The sequence below is a fragment of the Schistocerca piceifrons genome, chromosome 3 (genome assembly GCF_021461385.2).
Source record: "Schistocerca piceifrons isolate TAMUIC-IGC-003096 chromosome 3, iqSchPice1.1, whole genome shotgun sequence".
Lineage (NCBI taxonomy): Eukaryota > Metazoa > Arthropoda > Insecta > Orthoptera > Acrididae > Schistocerca > Schistocerca piceifrons.
Genome location: NC_060140.1, coordinates 687,038,847 through 687,044,473, shown reverse-complemented (window position 1 = coordinate 687,044,473; position 5,627 = coordinate 687,038,847).

The window sequence follows — 5,627 nt, the reverse complement described above, 5'->3', positions numbered from 1 at the left end:
CATCAATGGTAACACACCACTTTCATACGCAAAACGAAAATAGGTGATCAGTTTGTATTACCCTAGAAAATAAAAAATCATGGCTATTTCGCCAATTATGTTAGCTAATTGTCTGTATTAACTAAATTGCTACACTGCAGTGGTAAGGACTATGCTTCACTCGGTGAAAAAAAAAGTTTGATTTCTTTTGGGTGGCGAAGTGTTGAGCAATGTACTGGGGTATGAGCAGAGCTGTGTCTTGTATAGGATGATCAAACAGGGAGACAGCGAAGTGGCTGGTATGGATTTTTAGCTAAATGACTTTAGTTACTAAATTGCAACAAAAGTGAGGAACCCTAAAGGTAAATTAGAAAGAGGCAGCAAAAATATGTAAAGCATATGTATGTAAAAATGGACGGTCTAACGCACGGCTTTCAGGATTTGGAAGGAGCGCCTGGTCCCCGGCACGAATCCGCCTGGCGGACTTGCGTCGAGGTCCGGGGAGCCGGCCAGTCTATGGGTGGTTTTTAGGCGCTTTTCCATCTGTCTCGGTAAATGCGGGCTGGTTCCCCTTATTCCGCCTCAACTGCACTATACCGGCGATTGCTGCGCAAACAAGTTCTCCACGTACGCGTACATCTCCATTACTCTACTACGCAAACATAGGGGTTGCACTGTTCTTGTGTGAGACGTTTCCTAGGGGGCGAGGGGGTCCACCGGGGGCCGAGGGCCGAACCGCACCTTAACCCTAAAAGAGTGGTTCTCTGTGGTGCGTCGGAGGGGTGAAGTGGACTGCGGGAGTCGTCGTGGGGTTGTGGACCACTGCGGCAGCTGCGGGGACGGAGCCTCTCCCTCGTTTCTAGGCCCCCGGCTAACACACAATACAATACAATGTAAAAATGGATTTAAGTTACTGCATTACTGTCAACTGAAACATGTGGAAGCCAATCGGGGAAGATAAGTGGGACCGCTAACTGCTATTTCTCCTCGTAGCGGGGCAGGCCGAACGAAGCGCAATACAACGCCAGACATGCTATACCAGTGGTTGATGGTCGAAATTATGGGTTGTGAGAGCAAGTGCAGTACCGTCACAGTACAAACTTTATTAGCTGTTTAAGACGGTTTACGTGTCGCCATTCGAGCGCGAGTAATGAAATGCAGTTGCGCGCAATTTCGAAAACAGTTTCCGAGTTCGTGCATTGTATAGTATATTCGCAGCATCACAGGTGTTTACACGCCTGCAATGCAACACTGTGAACTAAGTCGTGGCAAGGGTACGAAGCCTGTAACATAAAAGTTAACGGGGTGATAAGAGGGGGGAGGTGGGGGCGAGGGTGGAGGTAAATGATGTGAAAACTGTTGGGAATAGGATTTCGATGATTATTTAAGGCTGAGTTACAACAGATTTAATCAAAAGATCGGTAGACAACCTTTTATAAATTACTGAAGAAAATTCCAAAACAGTAACAGGAAAGGCAGAAGCCTTTTCAACACTGAGTTGCAAAATATCTTTTTAGTCGAAAGATCATTAGAGGACATTTTTATAATTCCGAAGAAAGTTAGAAAATGGCAACAGGACATGCAGAAGGCGTTTGAACATGTAGTTCCAAATATAGCTAGAAAAAAGGATTTGTAGACCAAAGATGATTAGATACCTTTTTAAAATTACTAAACAAAATTCAAAACGGGACAACAGAATTCACAGAAGACGATCAGGACCTCAACGAAGTGCAGTTCATGTACAATCAGCATTTGGCAATATTGCGCAGAAGACGATTTATGTCATTTATATAATAAAACATCTCTAAAATTTTTAGTCAAATGCTGTTTTAAAGCAAATATAGATATGTGGGAATTCCGTTTAAATCCAAGATTACTCGAATTGTACAGAAGTGAATTCACAGCATTTATTATGGTATCAGCATTTAGAATAAAACAGAAATACCAAAGTTGGTGAAATGCCAGGTTTCAGCGTATTGTATGTTAAATGCGTTACATAAACAAACACAACTAGTAAAATTAATTTTATTTCAACTGCAATGACATTCAGACTCTAGTCACCATACTGTTTCTGCTTTTTGGTGACAATTCACAAATTACAGTGAAGTACCTGACTCCCAGCCGATAGCCTTTCACGAGCTTATCCGCTCTAGTAACAATAGATTAACTGCTGCTTAATGGCCTACCAGTAACCCTCGAAACAACAGTAATTACAGGCCAGACCGCAGTGACCAACAGACAAAACACACAATTATGTACAGGCTTAAAATATACACTATTAAACTCCATAGAATTAAGACATATCCAGTTAGTACATATACGTCTTATTAAATCTACCCAGTACAGAATGGGACCAATAGGATAACCGAACTGTACTATAATTTTAGCTCTAGCGACTTATCCACTAGATACTGAAGATGAACTAGCAGGGCGAATCAGCTGTTATTCCGGTGACAGCAGCTATAAGTGTCTGATATACCGAACATTACACGTCAGCATCGTTAATCACCTTCGACAACACAGGGAAAATAAGGTTCACAAGTTGCTCACCATGCAATCTTTTCTTGACGACTACCAGTTCACATTCGTTAGAGAAGTTGACAAACATTCATAACTCAAGGCTGCCTCCCTTTCTAAGCTACAGTGACGCTGGAAAATCTGCAGCAATGTAGAACCAAGTCCACCGTGCAGCTTCACACTCAATCATGGGCCATGCCAACTCCCAATGTTGTGTCCAGCCATCAACCACAAGGAAAACTGCCCGTAGTCCCTGCAGTCTGCGGCTTCCTTCTTCTCGCAGACGGAGCAGCTTAAATCGTCTTCCTCGGTCATATTCGCAGGTCGTGGTCAAGTGGTTAGCGTTGCTCCCTATGAACCATGAGGTCCCGGGTTCGATTTCCAGCCAGGTTGTGGACACTCCCCCCGGGGACTGGGTGTTTGTGTTCCGCTCATAATATCCTCATCATTCGGGAAAGTGGGGTGATTGGACAGTGAAAATATAGGGAGTTTGTACGTGCGCTGCTAAACTCGCAGTTGAGTGTTCCAAAAACCAAATATCATCATTCCTCGCCCATTCCCTCTCTCTTTAAGCCACCCAGGGATTTCAAACAAGTCTCTGAGCAACGATAGGGGATCTTGATAACTGTTGACATGCGCTCTCGCACGGATCAGAAATTACACGCAGTTGGTTTCAACGCCTCATTCAGAAGGTATTCTTTTATATCTCCACGGGAGACTGTCCAAATGAGTTAACAGATCGGCAGAACTTCGAACATGATGCTCTTGTGGTGCTGCCAAGGGTGCCGCAACACCGAAATTGCCATGACACGAGCAATTGCGATCACGTTGGAAAGGAAGAGTCGCGCGGAGTGGCCGCGTGGTCTTGGGCGTCATGTCGCGGATTGCGCGGTCCTTCCCGCCGGAGGTTCAAGTCCTCCCTCGGGCATGGGTGTGTGTGTCGTTCTTAGCATAAGTTCGTTTAAGTTAGTTTAAATAGTGTGTAAGTCTAGGGACCGATGACCTCAGTTGTTTGGCGCCTTAGAAATTCACACACATTTGAACACATTTTTCGAAAGGAAGAAACTATTGAGTCAACAGTGCGTCAGTTTATTCAGTTATTACTTCGTAATTGACTTGATATCTAACGCATTTCAGTTTCTTTACAACAGTACCATCTGAATAAGACTCGTCTTATAGCCTTGAAAGTTTCAAAACCAAAAATAAATACTTTAACTGCTGTTGTTGTTGTGGTCTTCAGCCCTGTGCAAGGTTCTTCATCTCGCAGTACCTACTGCAACCTACATCCTTCTGAATCTGTTTAGTATATTCATCTCTTGGTCTCCCTCTGCGATTTTTACCTTCAACGCTGCCCTCCAATAACAAATTCGTGATCCGTCGATGCCTCAGAATATACCCTACCAACCGGTCCCTTCTTCTAGTAAAGTTGTGCCACAAATTTCTCTTCTCTCCAATTCCATTCAATACCTCCTCATTAGTTACGTGATCTACCTATCTAATATTCAGCATTCCTCTGTAGCACCACATTTCGAAAACGTCTATTCTCTTCTTGTCTAAAGTATTTATCATCCATGTTTCACTTCCGTACATGGCTACACGCCATATAAATACTTTCAGAAACGACTTCCTGACACTTAAGTCTATACTCGAGGTTATCAAATTTCTCTTCTTCAGAAATGCTTTCCTTGCCATGGCCAGTCAACATTTTATATCCTCTCTACTTCGACGATCATCAATTATTTTGTTCCCTAAATAGCAATACTCATTTACTACTTTAAGCGTCTCATTTCCTAATCTAATTCCCGCAGCATCACCCGATTTAATTCGACTACATTCCTTTCCCCCCCATGAACCATGGACCTTGCCGTTGGTGGGGAGGCTTGCGTGCCTCAGCGATACAGATAGCCGTACCGTAGGTGCAACCACAACGGAGGGGTATCTGTTGAGAGGCCAGACAAACGTGTGGTTCCTGAAGAGGGGCAGCAGCCTTTTCAGTAGTTGCAAGGGCAACAGTCTGGATGATTGACTGATCTGGCCTTGTAACAATAACCGAAACGGCCTTGCCGTGCCGGTACTGCGAACGGCTGAAAGCAAGGGGAAACTACAGCCGTAATTTTTCCCGAGGGCATGCAGCTTTACTGTATGATTACATGATGATGGCGTCCTCTTGGGTAAAATATTCCGGAGGTAAAATAGTCCCCCATTCGGATCTCCGGGCGGGGACTACTCAAGAGGATGTCGTTATCAGGAGAAAGAAAACTGGCGTTCTACGGATCGGAGCGTGGAATGTCAGATCCCTTAATCGGGCAGGTAGGTTAGAAAATTTAAAAAGGGAAATGGATAGGTTGAAGTTAGATATTGTGGGAATTAGTGAAGTTCGGTGGCAGGAGGAACAAGACTTCTGGTCAAGTGACTACAGGGTTATAAACACAAAATCAAATAGGGGTAATGCAGGAGTAGTTTTAATAATGAATAGGAAAATAGGAATGCGGGTAAGCTACTACAAACAGCATAGTGAACGCATTATTGTGGCCAAGATAGATACGAAGCCCACACCTACTACAGTAGTACAAGTTTATATGCCAACTAGCTCTGCAGATGACGAAGAAATAGATGAAATGTATGACGAGATAAAAGAAATTATTCAGATTGTGAAGGGAGATGAAAATTTAATAGTCATGGGTGACTGGAATTAGAGTGTAGGAAAAGGGAGAGAAGGAAACATAGTAGGTGAATATGGATTGGGGGACAGAAATGAAAGAGGAAGCCGCCTGGTAGAATTTTGCACAGAGCACAACATAATCATAACTAACACTTGGTTTAAGAATCATGAAAGAAGGTTGTATACATGGAAGAACCCTGGAGATACTAAAAGGTATCAGATAGATTATATAATGGTAAGACAGAGATTTAGGAACCAGGTTTTAAATTGTAAGACATTTCCAGGGGCAGATGTGGACTCTGACCACAATCTATTGGTTATGACCTGTAGATTAAAACTGAAGAAACTGCAAAAAGGTGGGAATTTAAGGAGATGGGACCTGGATAAACTGAAAGAACCAGAGGTTGTAAAGAGATTCAGGGAGAGCATGAGGGAGCAATTGACAGGAATGGGGGAAATAAATACAGTA